General features: G+C 41.2%; 1 protein-coding gene and 1 pseudogene across 1 annotated transcript in view; one reads left to right on the top strand and one right to left on the bottom strand.

The window, feature by feature from the left end:
• The window catches only part of PRKAR2A (protein kinase cAMP-dependent type II regulatory subunit alpha), a 77182-nt gene that overhangs the window by 43954 nt on the left and 12050 nt on the right, over positions 1-21178 (bottom strand). The gene's annotated exons all lie outside the window — the stretch shown is intronic.
• LOC115859124 (small ribosomal subunit protein uS10-like) lies at positions 11015-11372 on the top strand (annotated as a pseudogene).

Genomic DNA, 21178 nt, shown 5'->3' with positions numbered 1-21178 from the left:
CCGGGAAGATCCCACATGCCGCGGAGCGGCTAGGCCCGTGAGCCATGGCCACTGAGCCTGCGCGTCCAGAGCCTGTGCTCCGCAACGGGAGAGGCCACAACAGTGAGAGGCCCGCGTACCACAAAACAAACAAACAAACAAACAAGAAACAAACAAACAAACAAAGAATATACATTAGGTTGAGTAAAAGCATTATAGTCCTAAGTTTAAACTGGAAATATGACGAACCTCTGGAGTAAAGAGCAGCCCTACCATGCATTTTATGATCTCTACTATTTTTGTCTAAAGAGAAACAGCGTTCCTTGAAGAAATTGCTAATTCCTGGTCTCGAGCTAAACATGTAACAAGACTAGAAAATCTTCTACCAGAAATCAAGGACACTATAAAAGACTGCTAGGATCATGTCAAAAGGAATTAGGAGAAAACCTGAAGAGGTTCCCATGACACAAAGATAGGATAATATGAGCATCAAATAAGAACAAAATGACAATGGATAAAACATCAAATACAGTTAAATCTTTAAATTTACACTGATTTGTTACAGGACTTCATTTGTCATCTTTGGCAGATGCTAGAGAACTTATGCTGAAAACAGGTAGATAAAAGCAAAGACTCATCGTTTATCCTGCCTTTTCTGAACAAACTATTCCACAGGGTAACCTAAGAGTTAATGAGGGGAAGTTTTTCCAGCTTATGCATGAAGAAGGAATGATAGAGGGACTTCCCTGGTGGTCCATTGGTTAAGAATCCGCCTTCCAATGCAGGGTACGTGGGTTCGATCCCTGGTCAGGGAACTAAGATCCCACATGCTGTGGGGCAACTAAGCCCACACACCACTACTACTGAGCTTGTGTACCTCAACTAGAGAGCCCACATGCTGCAACTACTGAGCCCCACGCTCGGAGCCTGCACCCCACAACAATAGAGCCTGTGCACTGCAACTACTGAGCCCACACACTCTGGAGCCCGTGTGCCACAACTAGAGAGAAGCCCACGTGCTGCAATGAAAGAGCCCGCATGCTGCAATGAAGATCCTACATGCCACAACTAAGACCCAATACAGTCAAATAAATAAATAAATAAATAAAATATTTTTTTAAAAAAGAAGGAATGATACAATTAGAACAATGCCATTTGCAACCCCAGTGAAATAACGGATATAGCCTAGGCAATGATCAACATGAACATTAGCATCATAAAGGAGAGACCAGTCAGTCTTAAGTGCCTTCTAATGGAAAACACATCAACAGCCATGAAACAGCTGGTGGGGGTAAGGGAGTGGGGGGGTGGAAGAGGGACAAATCTGAATCTGATCAAGCCTATACAGCAGTCGTTCTCAAACTTTAGGGTGCATCAGAATCATTTAGAAAACTACAGGGCCCCTTCCTCAGAGTTTCTGATTCAATAGGCCTGGAGTGAAGCCAAGAATCTGTATTTCTAATAAGTTTCCCAGATGATGCTGATGTTATTGATCCTGGAACCTCATTTGAAAGCCACTGCTCTAGTGCCAATTATGAAATTAGAGGAAAAACAGGGGATGGGGAACTTTGATGCAAACATCATGGGGATGCAATCAGCAAACTGTACATTGTGAAAAAAATCTACAAAATAAACTTTATTCTACAAATAAGCTTCAAAGGAAAAAAGAGAGAGATCAAGAAAGATCCTATAGACTAAAAGAGACTTAAGAGATAAAGCAGCCAAGTGTAATTCTTGGAACCTATCTGGAGATGTATGGAGAAGTTTGAACACAAATCAAATATTTGATACTAAGGAATTATTGTTAATTATTTTAGATGTAATAAAAGTTTTGTGGGTATATTTTTAAAACTAGTCCTTAGAGATATAAACCTAAATACTTATGGATAGAATTATTTCTGAAATTTTTTTAAAAAGGAGGAAGGTGTGGGACTTCCCTGGTGGTGCAGTGGTTAAGAATCCACCTGCCAATGCAAGGGCCATGGGTTCAATCCCTGGTACGGGAAGATCCCGCATGACATGGAGCAACTAAGCCCGTGCACCACAACTACTGAGCCTGTGCTCTTGAGCCCGTGTGCCACAACTACTGAAGCCCGCACGCCTAGAGCCCGTGCTCCACAACAAGAGAAGCCACCGCAATGAGAAGCCCGTGCACTGCAACAAAGAGTAGCCCCTGCTCACCACAAATAGAGAAAGCCTGCGTGCAGCAACAAAGACTCAACACGGCCAAAAATAAATAAATTAAATAAATAAATTTTTAAAAAAGTAAGAGGAAGCTAGTTTGAGTGGGAAAGAGTCATGAGCTGGGGCCACCTTGCCCCAGGTAAGGAGAACTGATTCTGAGAATCTTTCCCTAACTCCTTGTTCAGTAAAATTGTGTGGTAGCTTGAAACTGGCATAGTACTTAAATAAATGGGTAAATACTCCCAAAGAGAAATTAGCAAACACTATAAATTGAATCACCAGCCATGAGTTAATGGAGTTGTGGATAAGTAGATGGGGGGCGGTATTACACTATTCATCTTACTAGTGTCACTAATCGACATTTTCCATCATAAAAAAAAAAGTAGAAAAGAAAATGAGCATTTCTGTAAGGGGACGGGGGAACCAGTGAACAGGGTAATTCTCTTCTTTTTTCAGTACGCGGGCCTCTCACTGTTGTGGCCTCTCCCGTTGCGGAGCACAGGCTCCGGACGCGCAGGCTCAGTGGCCATGGCTCACGGGCCCAGCTGCTCCGCGGCATGTGGGATCTTCCCGGACCGCGGCACGAACCCATGTCTCCTGCATTGGCAGGCAGACCCTCAACCACTGCGCCACCAGGGAAGCCCGAGTTATCTATTTTATACATATTAGTGTATATATGTCAATCCCAATCTCCCAATTCATCCCACCACCCCCACCCCCAGCCACTTTCCCCCCTTGGTGGACAGGGTAATTCTTATACAGGTGGTGCATTTACCACTCTGCAAAAGCACTGCCCTAACACATACTTCCAGCCAGTAAACACAGTCACTTATTCTGAAACAACTGGCACCCACAACCCCCTGTCCCCATCCACACTAGTACACTGGACATCTCTCTGGTCCTAAAGTACACACTGCCTAGAAGACCCATCTCTAACCCAGCCCCAATGTCCTGTCAAAGAAGACAGCGCCATTCCAAGGGCTGAGCATTCCTTCTCTATCACAGCACACAAAAATCCCATGTGTCTACTACATCACATAAAAAGCTCCTAAGCTGCAGGGATGGGGAATTTCCTACCACTTTTTGTTTAGTACAGGCCTTGTCATACACAGACACTAAATGTAAATGGGCTAAATGAATGATTGCCTATTACCTGGGCTGGAAAGGACTAAAAGCCATGCCCCCTTTCTTGGGTATATCATCTCATCAACTCACATTTGGCCACCAATTTAAGTTGAATTATAACAGGAATATAAAACTATTCTGACACCAACTGGTGAACTTCAATACAATTCTGATGCTAATGACCCAGAGTAGCATCGGATTCCATAGTTCAAGGACATGGTTCCCAACAAGACTGTCCTTACTCCAGTTGCACTTTGGTGGTCCGCAGGCCAACAACATTTCTGAACAACTGGCTACAAATTCAGAGGTTCCCACAACTCCTCAGGTTTGATTTGCTAGAACAACTCACAGAACTTTAGAAAGCACTATACTTATTATTACAGTTTTATTAGAAAGGATACAAATCAGGACTAGCCAAATGAAGATACACATAGGGCAAAGTCTGGAAGGGTCCTGAACACAGAGTTTCCATGCCCTCTCCTCATAGAATCAAGGTGCATCAGGGACTTCCCTGGTGGTCCAGTGGTAAAGAATCCGCCTTCCGATGCAGGGGACACAGGTTTGATCCCTGGTCTGGGAAATAAGAACCCACATGCTGCGGGGCAACTAAGCCCGTGGCACCACAACTACAGAGCCCAGGCGCCTCAACAAGAGAGCCTGTGGCCCGCAAACCACAGAGCCCACATGCCCTGGAGCTCGCATGCCACAACTAGAGAGAGGGAAACCTGCACGCCAAAAAGAGCCCACGTGACACGACGAAAGATCCCATGTGCCGCAACTAAGTCCTGATGCAGCCAAAAAAAAAAAGGAATCAGGGTGCATTATCCTCCAAGCATATCACCAACCAGGAAGCTCCACCAAGCTCTGATGTTCAGAGTCTTATTGGGGTTTCAATCCATAGATATGACTGACTGAATCAGGGGCCATGAGATTAACCTCCATCTCCAGCCCCTCACCTTTCCCCAGAGGTCAGATTGGCTCCAAGTCCCAGTGTTCTGATTATATGGTTAGTCTTTCTGGTGACCAGGCCCCATCTTGAATCATCTCATAAACATAAACTCAGATATGATCCAAGAGGGCTCATGAAAAACAAAAATACTCCTATCACTTGGGAAATTCTAAGAGTTTTGGAAGTTCTGTGCCAGGAATCTGGGACAAAGGCCAGACACATTCTTTATTATTCAACAAAAACAAACTGTGAAAACTCCCTAGCCAACTTACAAAAATAAAGACAAGCATTTAAAAAGATATGCAAGACCACTCATTTTAGGGTGCTAAATCCCATTCTCACTTATTAGCATTTCAGATACCACTCATCTACTAGACTTATACACCATTTTTACAATTTGGTATGCATTAAATTGAACCATACTCTGAGAATTATCTACAGATTGCTAGAAAAAAACCCTGGAGCATCACCAACCAGATGGGGCTTCTCCTTCTGGTTGAGAAACCAACCCATTAGTTGAGCATTGGACACTTGGTCTAGTAATGGCAAGACAAATCAGCTGCCCTGTTAATGATCATGGAGTCACCAAACAAAAAAGGTTCAATCTTTCTGAAAAGAGCCATCAAGAACATGACAAAACGTGATAAATATATGTATTTACAGCATGAAGCAAATTCTCCTCTAATCATAATTTTACTTTTGTTTAAAAATAATGGATGCCTCAAAAAAAGTGTTTAATTATAACACTGCAAACTGAACAATAATTCTCCAGCCACTGGTTTATCCAAATTTTGACATCACTAGTCACTGTCTTCACATACAATATCTTGTGGGTATCACATGTCAAAACTGTTGTTAACAAATTCCCTAGCAGTTATCAGGTCTTGGACTAAGAAAAACTCAAGCCATCTTTTTTTTTTTTTTTTTTTGCATACGCGGGCTTCTCACTGTTGTGGCCTCTCCCGTTGCGGAGCCTGTGCTCCGGATGCACAGGCTCAGTGGCCATGGCTCACAGGCCCAGCCTCTCCGCGGCATATGGGATCTTCCCAGACCGGGGCACGAACCCGTGTCCCCTGCCGCCTGCATCGGCAGGCGGACTCTCAACCACTGCGCCACCAGGGAAGCCCAAGCCATCTATTTTTGAATCTTAAATTCATTTAAATGGAACCTCAAATGCAAAAGAAAAATTACAAGCTAAACACGCCTACCTTTTTTTTTTTTTTCTACGCCTACCTTTTTTAAAATTCCAGAGTCATACACTAAATTTTACACTAAACAGGAAAAACTACCTGAGAAAAACTTATTGTGAGAATATAATACGCAAGAACAGCCCTAGCAGACCATATGTTTTTATCTTTTTAAATTTGAAGTATAATTGACTTACAATATTATATTAGTTTCAGACGTACAACACAGTAATTTAATATATTTATATACTACAAAATGATCACCCTGGTAACTCGTTACCATCTGTCACCATAAAAAATTATTACAATGTTATTAACTATATTCCCTGTGCTGTACATTACATCCCTGTGACTTACTTGTTTAATTACTAGAAGTCTGTACCTCTCAATCTCCCTCACCTATTTCATTCATCCCCCGACTTCACTCCCCTATGGTAATCACCAGTTTGTTCTCTGTATCTATGAGTCTGTTTTAATACATTTGTTTGTTTTATTTGTTAAATTCCACATATAAGTGAAATCATACAGTATTTGTCTTTCTCTGTCTGACCTATTTTGCTTAGCATAATACCCTATAGGTCCATCCATGTTGTCATAAATGGCAAGATTTCATTCTCTTTTTTAGCTGAGTAATATTCCACTGTGAATGTATACCACATCTTTATCCATTCACCTATCAATGGGCACTTAGGCTGCGTCCTTATCTTGTAAATAATGCTGCCTTGAGCGTAGCGGTGCATTTATTTTTCTGAATCAGTGTTTTTCTTTTCTTTGAAAAAATACCTGGAAGTGGAATTGCTGAGTCATATGGTAGTTCTATTTTAAATTTTTTGAGAAACTTCTATACTGTTTTCCCTTAGCTTAAATATTCACCGCTATGAGAGTCAAGTAAGTAAAAGACAAGGCCTTGAATCAAGGGCACAAATAAGTAAAACCTTAGGGCTTCCCTGGTGGTGCAGTGGTTAAGAATCCACCTGCCAAAGCAGGGGACATGGGTTTGAACCCTGGTCCAGGAAGATCCCACATGCCGTGGAGCAACTAAGCCCGTGCGCCACAACTACTGAGCTTGAGCTCTAGAGCCCGCGCGCCGCAACTACTGAAGCCTGTGCGCCTAGAGCCTGTGCTCCTCAACAAGAGAAGCCACCACAAAGAGAAGCCCGCGCACCACAACAAAGAGTAGCCCCCGCTCGCCGCAACTAGAGAAAGCCCGGGCGCAGCAATGAAGACCCAATGCAGCCAAAAATAAATAAATAAATAAACAAAAGAAGTAAAACCTTAAATTACCCTTTAAATTAAATAACAGCTAAAGCAAATAACACTCCTCTCCAGTTTCTGAATAAGAGATGTCCCCAGTTTTTCTCTCCATTCTAAGCCACCTCCCCACCCGCCATTCTAGGACCTTGCTCCATCAGATGCTACCTCTCCACTGGCTCACTTCCCTCTGCATGTGAACATGCTAATTGTGACTCTAACCTAATAAAACAAAACCAAAGACCTTCCCTCATACCTGTACTTCTTCAAGCTACCACCAGGTCCTTTCTTTACTTCTTCAAAATGTACTCCCCATTCCCTGTCTGAGTCTTCTGCAGCCCGCGTCTCCCTCCCTCCCTCCCTCCCTGTCTCTCTCTCTCTCTCTCTCTCTCACACACACACACACACACACACAAACACACACAAACACACACAAACTCCCTGACCCACTGGCACCTGACCTCTTCTACCACAACCCCACTGAAGCCTCTATCCTGTCCCTGGAATTACAGCTGGGTCCAATCATTTCAACACTGGCCTTACCCAACTTGACCTCTTCACTGCTTGCAACACCACTGATGCCCAGTTTAGTTCCTACCTTAGCTCCCTTCTCTGTGCTCCCACAATATACTCTGTGATAGCAGTCTCCAAAATCAGCTCCTCAGTCATAAACTCACTCATGTACTCAACAAGATCTTTTTAAGTATACATTATAGGCCTGGCTGTATGCTAAGTGCTGAAGACAAAGAAAATGAAAATTCCCCATCCTCACAGAGCTTCTGTTCTATTGAGAGAAAAATAACAAAAACCAAATAAGAATTCTAGATCATTACTTGAGCTCTAATGTAACCAGAGGGACCCACTCTAGGCAGGGCAATCTGGAAAAGCCTCTCTAAAGCTGAGGCTTAAACGAAGAGGAGCCAGCTGGTCAGAGCCACAGAAGAAAGATTCAGGAAGGACCAACAGCAAACACAGACTACTTAGAGAGAGAAAAGAGCCAGGCAACAAGTGTAGCAGGCAAGGATGGATAGGGCAACAGAGAGAAGGTAGAGAGAAAAATATGGATCAAATCTTGCAGGACTGTGTGAACCACAGAAGATATGTGAATTTCATTCCACTTGCAATGAGGGGATTTGAACTGAAGATTGATATGATCTGGTCTCCGTTTTAAAAAAATCTCCCCAGCTACTGGGTGGAGAATGAACTAGAGAGAGCAAGGCATTTGAGATAAGAAACTTCTGTGGTTGTCCAAGGAAAAGAAGAGAGCTAGGGTAGAAACACAGAAAAAGCAGACTAGGTATGAAACTCAAAGCACAGCAACAAAAGAAAAAAATAGATAAACTGAACTTAATCAAAATTTAAAAGTGTGCTACAAGAATATAAAAAGACAACTCACAAAACGGGAAAAATATTTGCAAATCACATATAGGGTAAGAGACTAGTATCCAAAATATATAAAGAACACTTAAAATTCAACAACAAAAAGACAACCCAGTTAAAACATAGACTCAGGACCTGAATAGACACTTTGAAGAAGAAGATATACCAATAGACAACAAGCACATGAAAAGATGTTCAACATTATTAGTCATTAGAGAAATGCAAATCAAAACCACACCAAAGGGGCTTCCCTGGTGGCGCAGTGGTTAAGAATCTGCCTGCCAATGCAAGGGACACGGGTTCAATCCCTGGTCCGGGAAGATCCCACATGCCGCAGAGCAACTAAGCCCATGTGCCACAACTACTGAGCTTACGCTCTAGAGCCCACGAGCCACAACTTCTAAGCTCACGTGGCACAACAGAGTAGCCCCCACTCTGCCACAAGTACAGAAAGCCCGCGTGCAGCAACAAAGACCCAACGCAGCCAAAAATAAAATAAATAAAATTTAAAAATAATAATAATACCGGTCCGGGAAGATCTCACATGCCGCGGAGAGGCTAGGCCCGTGAGCCATGGATGCTGGGCCTGCGCGTCCGGAGCCTGTGCTCCGCAACGGGAGAGGCCACAACAGTGAGAGGCCCGCGTATGCAAAAAAAAAAAAAAAAAAGTTCTAATCACAATAAAGTTTACCTGTGAGGTGATGAATGTTAACTAATCAGTTCACAATATATACATATATGAAATTATGTTATATACTGTAAACTAATACAACGTTATATGTCAATTAAATCAACTATACTCCAATATAAAATAAAAATTTAAAAAATTTTTTAAAATTTCCCAGTCTGATATTGTGATATAACAAGAAATATATATTTGGTTTTCAGCCCAGATTCCTGGCAGAGCTCCTAAAGCCTGAAATTTCCTCAGTGACAGAGGTGAGAGGAGAGTCTTTTGTTATTCAAAATAAGTCCCTTTCAACCAAACTGAGTTTATGCTAATGAGGTGACACTTGAAAGATGAAGACCGGTTATGAGAAGAACAACCCTGTGATTAGAGGGCTGGAAATTTCAGCCCTACACCTTGACCTACAGGGAGGGACGATGAGCTGGGGATTGAGTTCATCCTTGATGATTTAATCAATCATGCCTATGTAATGCACCCTCCATTAAAAACCCTAAATGAAGGGGTTCTGAGAGCTTCCAGGTTGGTGAACACATTGAGGTATGGGAAGGTGGTCTGCTCGGAGAGGGCACAGAGCTTCTGTGCCCCTTCCTACATACCTTGACCTATGCATCTCTTTCATTTCGTTGTACCTAGTTGTATTCTTTATAATAAGCCAGTAACAGTAAGTAAAGCACTTTCCTAAGTTCCGTGAGCCATTTGAGCAAATTATCAAACTTAAAGTGGGGTCATGGGACCCCAAATTTATAGCTGGTCAGTTCGAAGTACAGGAGGCCTGGATTTTTGATTAGCGTCTGAAGTAGAGGGCAGTCTTTTGGGACTGAGCATTAACCTGTGCAGTCTGCACTAACTCCAGGTAGTTAGTGTCAGAAGTGTCTTGAGTAGAGAAACAATAGTTTTTCTTTTACCTAGTATCTTTGTTAACAGTATATCCCCCTAGTACTCCAAGAATCATACCAGGTTCACCCCAGGTCAGGGTGAACCTTGACTTTCCTCTCTTCCTCACCTTCTAAAAGTAGGGATTCAATAATTCTTATCAACTCTATCAAAATAAGTATCTCAAATATACAGTCACATATTGAACATAAGCAGACATTAGATGAAGATAAAGGTTCAACATTCTTAAAATGAATAAAATTGAAAGTAAAACACTGAGAAATTTTTCCAAAAGTTAATTCTTTTCAAAAAATTTTAATACCTTGTGCTTCAAGTGTACAACAAATTTGGGTGATCATTTCATAATGTATGCAAAATGTCAAAACACGATGTAGTACATCTGAAACTAACATAATATACAGCATGTCAATTGCATTTTTAAAAAATTTTTATTGAAATATAGTTGATTTACAATGTTGTGTTAGTTTCAGGTGTACAGCAAAGTGATTCAGTTATACATATATATATACATATTCTTTTTCAGATTCTTTTCCATTATTGGTTATTACAAGATAATATTAAGTAGAGTTCCCTGTGCTATACAGTATGTCCTTGTTGGTTATCTCTTGTATATATAGCAGTGTGTATATTTCAATCCCAAACTCCTAATTTATCCCTCCCCTCTTTCCCCTTTGGTAACCATAGGTTTGTTTTCTATGTCTGTAAGTCTATTTCTGTTTTGTAAGTAAGTTCATTTGTATCATTTTTTTAGATTCCACATATAAGTGACATCATACGGTATTTGTCTTTCTCTATCTGACTTACTTAACTTAGTATGATAATCTCTAGGTCCATCCATGTTGCTGTAAATGGTTTTATTTCATTCTTTTTTTATGACTGAGTGGTATTCCATTGTGTGTGAGTGTGTGTGTGTGTGTGTGTGTATCTCACATCTTCTTTGTCCATTCATTTGTTAATGAACACCTAGGTTGCTTCCATGTCTTGGCTATTGTAAATAGTGCTGCTATGAACACTGGGGTGCATCAACTGTATTTTAATTTTTTTAACTATACAACAAATTTGGTATTCATATATATTGCTGGTAACTGTGTATACTGATTGACACAATCCTTCTGAAAAGCAATACGACCACATAGTACTTATTAAATGCCAAAAAATGTATCTTTTGACACAATAATTCTGTTTCTAGAAATCTATTCTAGGTAAATAAGTCAACAATGAAAAAAAAAAAAAACACCTTATGCACTCTTTGAGAAGATACAGTCACAGCTGCAGCAGAACTCAGGTCTGCCGGCTCTTGCTTCCAGCTTCTGCTCCCAACTCACCACTGTTGGTTTTCCCCAAGGAACAAGTCTATGAGGAAGCCTCACCACAGCCATGGCTCTTAAATATAACAGAAAATCACCCATGGAACAAGAGGTGGTGATTTACCAAACTAGAATTACCCTAACCAACCACAATGTAAATCTCTGTCGAAGGCGTGTGCTGACTTGATCAGAGGAGCAAAGAAAAAGAATCTCAAAGTGAAAGGATCAGTTTGGATGCCTACCAAGACTATGAGAATCACTACCTAGAAAAACTCCTTGTGGTAAAGGTACTGACTTGGGATCTTTTTCAAATGAGCATCCACAAGCAACTCATTGACTTGCACAGTCCTTCTGAGATAATTAAACAGATTATTTTTGTCAGTACTGAGCCAGGAATCAAGGTTGAAGTCATCATTGCAGATACTTAAATCAACTATTTTAATAAATTGTCAGTTGTTAAAAAAGAAGCTGGGGCTTCCCTGGTGGCGCAGTGGTTAAGAATCCACCTGCCAATGCAGGGAACACGGGTTCAAGCCCTGGTCCGGGAAGATCTCACATGCCGCAGAGCAACTAAGCCCGTGCACCACAACTACTGAGCCTGCGCTCTAGAGCCCGTGTGCCACAACTACTGAAGCAAGCCCACGCACCTAGAGCCTGTGCTCCACAACAAGAGAAGCCACCACAATGAGAAGCCCACACACCAGAACGAAGAGTACTCCTGCTCGCCGCAACTAGAGAAAGCCCGCACACAGCAACGAAGACCCAATACAGCCATAAATAAATAAAACTTATTTAAAAAAAAAGAAGCTGTATGCATTAAAGAAAAGTTTATACTAGCAAATATTTGGAGGCAACCTAAATGGGGAATAATTATTATTATTTATAATAATAATATAATATACTAAATTTGCAAAATACAGTAGAAAAATCATTATGACAACAAAATACTGGCAAACTAAATCCAGCAGCATATTAAAAGGATTATACCTTACACCATGACCAAGGGGGATCTATCCCAAGAATGCAAGGTTGGTTCAACATATAAAAATTAAAATGTAATATACCACATATTAAAAGAATGAAAGGGAAAAAACCACATGATGATCTCAATTGATGCAGAAAAAACATCCAACAAAATCCAACACCCGTTTGTACCCAACAAACTAGGAATTAAAGACAATTTCCTCAACATAGTAAAAGCATTTATGAAAAATCCATAACTAACATCTTACTTAATGGTAGAAGACTGAAAAAATTTCCCCTAGATCAAGAACAAGACAAGGACGCCTGCTTTAGTCACTTTTATTCAGCACACTATTGAAGGTCCTAGACAGAGCAATTAGGCAAGATAAATTAAAAGGCACTCAAATTGAAAAGAAACAAATAAAACTATTCACAAATTACATGATCTTATATAGAAAATCCTAAAGAATCTACAAGTTGCAGGATACAAGATCAACATACAAAAATCAGTTGTAGAGGGCTTCCCTGGTGGCACAGTGGTTGAGAGTCAGCCTGCCGATGCAGGGGACGCGGGTTCGTGCCCCAGTCCGGGAGGATCCCACAGGCCGCGGAGTGGCTGGGCCCGTGAGCCATGGCCGCTGAGCCTGCGCATCCGGAGCCTGTGCTCCGCAACGGGAGAGGCCGCGGCAGAGAGAGGCCCGTGTACCGCAAAAAAAAAAAAAAAAAAAAAAAAAAAATCAGTTGTAGGAGTTGGAGGGGAAGATGGCGGAAGAGTAAGACGCAGAGATCACCTTCCTCCCCACAGATACACCAGAAATGCATCTACACGTGGAACAACTCCTACAGAACACCTACTGAACGCTGGCAGAAGACCTCAGACCTCCCAAAAAGCAAGAAAGTCCCCCGTACCTGGGTACGGCAAAAGAAAAAAGAATAAACAGAGACAAAAGGATAGGGACGGGACCTGCACCAGTGGGAGGGAGCTGTGAAGGAGGAAAGGTTTCCACACACTAGGAAGCCCCTTCGCGGGCGGAGACTGCGGGTGGCGGAGGGGGAAAGCTTCGGAGCCGCGGAGGAGAGCACAGAAACAGGGGTGCGGAGGGCAAAGCGGTAAGATTCCCGCACAGAGGATCGGTGCCGCCAGCCCGAGAAGCTTGTCTGCTCACCTGCCGGGTCGGGCGGGGCTGGGAGCTGAGGCTCAGCCTTTGGTTGGAGCGCAGGGAGAGGGCTGGGGTTGGCGGCGTGAACACAGCCTGAAGGGGTTAGTGCACCACGGCTAGCCGTGAGGGAGTCCGGGGAAAAGTCTAAACCTGCCTCAGAGGCAATAGACTTTTTCTTCCCTCGTTGTTTCCTGGTGCTCGAGGAGAGGGGATTAAGAGCGCTGCTTAAAGGAGCTCCAGAGACGGGCGCGAGCCACGGCTAAAAGCGCATCCCCCAGAGACGGGCATGAGACGCTAAGGCTGCTGCTGCCGCCACCGAGAAGCCTGTGTGCGAGCACAGGTCACTATCCACACCCCCATTCCGGGGAGCCTGTGCAGCCCGCCACTGCCAGGGTCCCAGGATCCAGGGACAACTTCCCCGGGAGAACGCACGGCGCGCCTCACGCTGGTGCAACGTCATGCTGGCCTCTGCCACCGCAGGCTCGCCCCGCACTCCGTACCCCTCCCTCCCCCAAGCCTGAGTGAGCGAGAGTCCCCGAAGCAGCTGCTTCTTTAACACAGTCCTGTCTGAGCGAAGAACAGACGCCCTCCTGCGAACAACACGCAGAGGCGGGGCCCAATCCAAAGCTGAGCCCCGGGAGCTGTGAGAACAAAGAAGAGAAAGGGAAATCTCTCCCAGCAGCCTCAGAAGCAGCGGATTAAAGCTCCACAATCAACTTGATGTACCCTGCATCTGTGGAATACATGAATAGACAACGAATCATACCAAATTGAAGAGGTGGGCTTTGAGAGCAACATTTATTATTTTTTCCCCTTTTCCTCTTTTTGTGTGTATGTGTATGCTTCTGTGTGAGATTCTGTCTGTATAGCTTTGCTTCCACCATTTGTCCTAGGGCTCTAACCATCCGTTTTCTTTTTTTCTTAAAAATTTGTTTCTTAATAATTATTTTTTATTTTAATAACTTTATTTTATCTTACTTTATTTTATTTTATCTTCTTTCTTCCCTTCCTTCCCTCCTCCCTCCCTCCCTTCTTCCTTCCTTCCTTTTTTTCTTTTTCTTTCTTTCTTTCCAGTTTTTCTCCCTTTTATTCTGAGCCGTGTGGATGAAAGGCTCTTGGTGCTGCAGCCAGGAGTCAGGGCTGTGCCTCTGAGGTGGGAGAGCCAACTTCAGGACACTGGTCCACAAGAGACCTCCCAGCTCCACATAATATCAAACGGTGAAAATCTCCCAGAGATCTCCATCTCAACACCAGCACCCAGCTTCACTTAACGACCAGCAAGCTACAGTGCTGGACACCCTATGCCAAACAACTAGCAAGACAGGAACACAACCCCACCCATTAGCAGAGAGGCTGCCTAAAATCATTGTAAGTCCACAGACACCCCAAATCACACCACCAGATGGGGACCTGCCCACCAGAAAGACAAGATCCAGCCTCATCACCAGAACACAGGCACTAATCCCCTCCACCAGGAAGCCTACACAACCCACTGAAACAACATAAGCCACTGGGGACAGACACCAAAAACAACGGGAACTACGAACCTGCAGCCTGCAAAAAGGAGACCCCAAACACAGTAAGATAAGCAAAATGAGAAGACAGAAAAACACACAGCAGATGAAGGAGCAAGATAAAAACCCACCAGACCTAACAAATGAAGAGGAAATAGGCAGTCTACCTGAAAAAGAATTCAGAATAATGATAGTAAAGATGATCCAAAATCTTGGAAATAGAATAGACAAAATGCAAGAAACATTTAACAAGGACCTAGAAGAACTAAAGACGAAACAAGCAACAATGAACAACACAATAAATGAAATTAAAAATACTCTAGATGGGATCAATAGCAGAATAACTGAGGCAGAAGAACGGATAAGTGACCTGGAAGATAAAATAGTGGAAATAACTACTGCAGAGCAGAATAAAGAAAAAAGAATGAAAAGAACTGAGGACAGTCTCAGAGACCTCTGGGGCAACATTAAACGCACCAACATTCGAATTATAGGGGTTCCAGAAGAAGAAGAGAAAAAGAAAGGGACTGAGAAAATATTTGAAGAGATTATAGTTGAAAACTTCCCTAATACGGGAAAGGAAATAGTTAATCAAGTCCAGGAAGCACAGAGAGTCCCATAGAGGATAAATCCAAGGAGAAATAGGACAAGACACTTTTTTTTTAACATCTTTATTGGAGTATAATTGCTTTACAATGGTGTGTTAGTTTCTGCTTTATAACAAAGTGAATCAGTTATACATATACTTATATCCCCATATCTCTACCCTCTTGGGTCTCCCTCCCTCCCACCCTCCCTATCCCATCCCTCCAGGTGGTCACAAAGCACCGAGCTGATCTCCCTGTGCTATGCGGCTGCTTCCCACTAGCTATCTACCTTACGTTTGGTAGTGTATATATGTCCATGCCTCTCTCTCGCTTTGTCACAGCTTACCCTTCCCCCTCCCCATATCCTCAAGTCCATTCTCTAGTAGGTCTGTGTCTTTATTCCTGTCTTACCCCTAGGTTCTTCATGACATTTTTTTTTCTTAAATTCCATATATATGTGTTAGCATACGGTATTTGTCTCTCTCTTTCTGACTTACTTCACTCTGTATGACAGACTCTAGGTCCATCCACCTCATTACAAATAGCTCACGTTCGTTTCTTTTTATGGCTGAGTAATATTACATTGTATATATGTGCCACATCTTCTTTATCCATTCATCCGATAATGGACACTTAGGTTGTTTCCATCTCCGGGCTATTGTAAATAGAGCTGCAATGAACATTTTGGTACATGACTCTTTTTGAATTATGGTTTTCTGAGGGTATATGCCCAGTAGTGGAATTGCTGGGTCATATGGTAGTTCTATTTGTAGCTTTTTAAGGAACCTCCATACTGTTCTCCACAGTGGCTGTATCAATTTACGTTCCCACCAACAGTGCAAGAGGGTTCCCTTTTCTCCACACCCTCTCCAGCATTTATTGTTTCTAGATTTTTTGATGATGGCCATTCTGACTGGTGTGAGATGATATCTCATTGTAGTTTAGATTTTCATTTCTCTAATGATTAATGATGTTGAGCATTCTTTCATGTGTTTGTTGGCAGCCTGTATATCTTCTTTGGAGAAAGGTCTATTTAGGTCTTCTGCCCATTTTTGGATTGGGTTGTTTGTTTTTTTGTTATTAAGCTGCATGAGCTGCTTATAAATTTTGGAGATTAATCCTTTGTCAGTTGCTTCATTTGCAAATATTTTCTCCCATTCTGATGGTTGTCTTTCGGTCTGGTTTATGGTTTCCTTTGCTGTGCAAAAGCTTTGAAGTTTCATTAGGTCCCATCTGCTTATTTTTGTTTTTATTTCCATTTCTCTAGGAAGTGGGTCAAAAGGATCTTGCTGTGATTTATGTCATAGAGTGTCCTGCCTATGTTTTCCTCTAAGAGTTTGATAGTTTCTGGCCTTACATTTAGGTCTTTAATCCATTTTGAGCTTATTTTTGTGTATGGTGTTAGGGAGTGATCTAATCTCATACTTCTACATGTACCTGTCCAGTTTTCCCAGCACCACTTATTGAAGAGGCTGTCCTTTCTCCACTGTACATTCCTGCCTCCTTTATCAAAGATAAGGTGACCATATGTGTGTGGGTTTATCTCTGGGCTTTCTATCCTGTTCCATTGATCTATCTTTCTGTTTTTGTGCCAGTACCATACTGTCTTGATTACTGTAGCTTTGTAGTATAGTCTGAGCCAAGACACATATTAAACAAACTGTCAAAAATTAAATACAAAGAAAACATATTAAAAGCACCAAGGGAAAAACAACAAATAACACACAAGGGAATCCCCATAAGGTTAACAGCTGATCTTTCAGCAGAAACTCTGCAAGCCAGAAGGGACTGGCAGGACATATTTAAAGAGATGAAGGAGAAAAACCTGCAACCTAGATTACTCTACCCAGCAAGGATCTCATTCAGATTTGATGGAGAAATTAAAACCTTTACAGACAAGCAAAAGCTGAGAGAGTTCAGCACCACCAAACCAGCTTTACAACAAATGCTAAAGGAACTTCTCTAGGCAAGAAACACAAGAGAAGGAAAAGACCTATAATAACGAACCCAAAACAATTAAGAAAATGGGAATAGGAACATACATATTGATAATTACCTTAAATGTAAATGGACTAAATGCTCCCACCAAAAGACACAGATTGGCTGAATGGATACAAAAACAAGACCCATATATATGCTGTCTACAAGAGACCCACTTCAGACCTAGAGACACATACAGACTGAAAGTAAGGGGATGGAAAAAGATATTCCAGGCAAATGGAAACCAAAAGAAAGCTGGAGTAGCAATTCTCATATCAGACAAAACAGACTTTAAAATAAAGACTATTAGAAGAGACAAAGAAGGACACTACATAATGATCAAGGGATTGATCCAAGAAGAAGATATAACAATTGTAAATATTTATGCACCCAACATAGAAGCACCTCAATACATAAGGCAAATACTAACAGCCATAAAAGGGGAAATTGACAGTAACACGTTCACAGTAGGAGACTTTAACACCCCACTTTCACCAATGGACAGATCATCCAAAATGAAAATAAATAAGGAAACTCAAGCTTTAAATGATACATTAAACAAGATGGACTTAATTGATATTTATAGGACATTCCATCCAAAACAACAGAATACACATTTTTCTCAAGTGCTCATGGCACATTCTCCAGGACTTGATCATATCCTGGGTCAAAATCAAGCCTTGGTAAATTTAAGAAAATTGAAATTGTATCAAGTATCTTTTCTGACCACAACGCTATGAGACTAGATATCAATTACAGGAAAAGATCTGTAAAAAATACAAACACATGGAGGCTAAACAATACACCACTTAATAACGAAGTGATCACTGAAGAAATCAAAGAGGAAATTAAAAAATACCTAGAAACAAATGACAATGGAGACATGATGACCCAAAACCTATAGGATGCAGCAAAAGCAGTTCTAAGAGGGAAGTTTATAGCAATACAATCCGACCTTAAGAAACAGGAAACATCTCGAATAAACCACCTAACCTTGAACCTAAAGCAATTAGAGAAAGAAGAACAAAAAAACCCCAAAGTTAGCAGAAGGAAAGAAATCATAAAGATCAGATCAGAAATAAATGAAAAAGAAACGAAGGAAACAATAGCAAAGATCAATAAAACTAAAAGCTGGTTCTTTGAGAAGATAAACAAAATTGATAAACCACTAGCCAGACTCATCAAGAAAAAAAGGGAGAAGACTCAAATCAACAGAATTAGAAATGAAAAAGGAGAAGTAACAACTGACACTGCAGAAATACAAAAGATCATGAGAGATTACTACAAGCAACTTTATGCCAATAAAATAGACAACCTGGAAGAAATGGACAAATTCTTAGAAATGCACAACCTGCCAAGACTGAATCAGGAAGAAACAGAAAATATGAATAGACCAATCACAAGCACTGAAATTGAAACTGTGATTAAAAATCTTCCAACAAACAAAAGCCCATGACCAGATGGCTTCACAGGCGAATTCTATCAAACAGTTAGAGAAGAGCTAACACCTATCCTTCTCAAACTCTTCCAAAATATAGCAGAGGGAGGAACACTCCCAAACTCATTCTATGAGGCCACCATCACCCTGATACCAAACCAGACAAAGATGTCACAAAGAAAGAAAACTACAGGCCAATATCACTGACGAACATAGATGCAAAAATCCTCAACAAAATACTAGCAAACAGAATCCAACAGCCCATTAAAAGGATCATACATCATGATCAAGTGGGGTTTATTCCAGGAATGCAAGGATTCTTCAATATACACAAATAAATCAACGTGATACACCATATTAACAAATTGAAGGAGAAAAACCATATGATCATCTCAATAGATGCAGAGAAAGCTTTCGACAAAATTCAACACCCATTTATGATAAAAACTCTGCAGAAAGTAGGCATAGAGGGAACTTTCCTCAACATAATAAAGGCCATATATGACAAACCCACAGACAACATCATCCTCAATGGTGAAAAACTGAAAGCATTTCCACTAAGATCTGAAACAAGACAAGGTTGCCCACTCTCACCACTCTTATTCAACATAGTTTTGGAAGTTTTAGCCACATCAATCAGAGAAGAAAAGGAAATACACGGAATCCAAATGGGAAAAGAAGAAGTGAAGCTGTCACTGTTTGCAGATGACATGATACTATACATAGAGAATCCTAAAGATGCTACCAGAAAACTACTAGAGCTAATCAATGAATTTGGTAAAGTAGCAGGATACAAAGTTAATGCACAGAAATCTCTGGCATTCCTATACGCTAATGATTAAAAATCTGAAAGTGAAATCAAGAAAACACTCCCATTTACCACTGCAACAAAAAGAATAAAATATCTAGGAATAAACCTACCTAAGGAGACAAAAGCCCTGTATGCAGAAAATTATAAGACACTGATGAAAGAAATTAAAGATGATACAAATAGACGAAGAGATATACCATGTTCTTGGATTGGAAGAATCAACATTGTGAAAATGACTCTACTACCCAAAACAATCTACAGATTCAATGCAATCCCTATCAAACTACCACTGGCATTTTTCACAGAACTAGAACAAAAAATTTCACAATTTGTATGGAAACACAAAAGACCCCGAATAGCCAAAGCAATCTTGAGAAAGAAAAACGGAGCTGGAGGAATCAGGCTCCCTGACTTCAGACTATACTACAAAGCTCCAGTAATCAAGACAGTATGGTACTGGCACAAAAACAGAAAGATCAATGGAACAGGATAGAAAGCCCAGAGATAAACCCACACACATATGGTCACCTTATCTTTGATAAAGGAGGCAGGAATGTACAGTGGAGAAAGGACAGCCTCTTCAATAAGTGGTGCTGGGAAAACTGGACAGGTGCATGTAAAAGTATGAGATTAGATCACTCCCTAACACCATACACAAAAATAAGCTCAAAATGGATTAAAGACCTAAATGTAAGGCCAGAAACTATCAAACTCTTAGAGGAAAACATAGGCAGAACACTCTATGACATAAATCACAGCAAGATCCTTTTTGACCCACTTCCTAGAGAAATGGAAATAAAAACAAAAATAAGCAAATGGGACCTAATGAAACTTCAAAGCTTTTGCACAGCAAAGGAAACCATAAACCAGACCGAAAGACAACCCTCAGAATGGGAGAAAATATTTGCAAATGAAGCAACTGACAAAGGATTAATCTCCAAAATTTATAAGCAGCTCATGCAGCTTAATAACAAAAAAACAAACAACCCAATCCAAAAATGGGCAGAAGACCTAAATAGACCTTTCTCCAAAGAAGATATACAGGCTGCCAACAAACACATGAAAGAATGCTCAACATCATTAATCATTAGAGAAATGAAAATCTAAACTACAATGAGATATCATCTCACACCAGTCAGAATGGCCATCATCAAAAAATCTAGAAACAATAAATGCTGGAGAGGGTGTGGAGAAAAGGGAACCCTCTTGCACTGTTGGTGGGAACGTAAATTGATACAGCCACTGTGGAGAACAGTATGGAGGTTCCTTAAAAAACTACAAACAGAACTGCTATATGACACAGCAATTCCACTACTGGGCATATACCCTGAGAAAACCATAATTCAAAAAGAGTCATGTACCAAAATGTTCATTGCAGCTCTATTTACAATAGCCCGGAGATGGAAACGACCTAAGTGTCCATTATCGGATGAATGGATAAAGAAGATGTGGCACATATATACAATGGAATATTACTCAGCCATAAAAAGAAACGAACGTGAGCTATTTGTAATGAGGTGGATGGACCTAGAGTCTGTCATACAGAGTGAAGTAATTCAGAAAGAGAAAGACAAATACCGTATGCTAACACATATATATGGAATTTAAGAAAAAAAAATGTCATGAAGAACCTAGGGGTAAGACAGGAATAAAGACACAGACCTACTAGAGAATGGACTTGAGGATATGGGGAGGGGGAAGGGTAAGCTGTGACAAAGCGAGAGAGTGGCATGGACATATATACATTACCAAACGTAAAATAGCTAGCTAGTGGGAAGCAG

The sequence above is a fragment of the Globicephala melas genome, chromosome 11 (genome assembly GCF_963455315.2).
Source record: "Globicephala melas chromosome 11, mGloMel1.2, whole genome shotgun sequence".
Taxonomy (NCBI): Eukaryota; Metazoa; Chordata; class Mammalia; order Artiodactyla; family Delphinidae; genus Globicephala; species Globicephala melas.
Note: the sequence above shows the minus strand (reverse complement) of the source record. Positions and strands in the feature narration are given on the sequence as shown.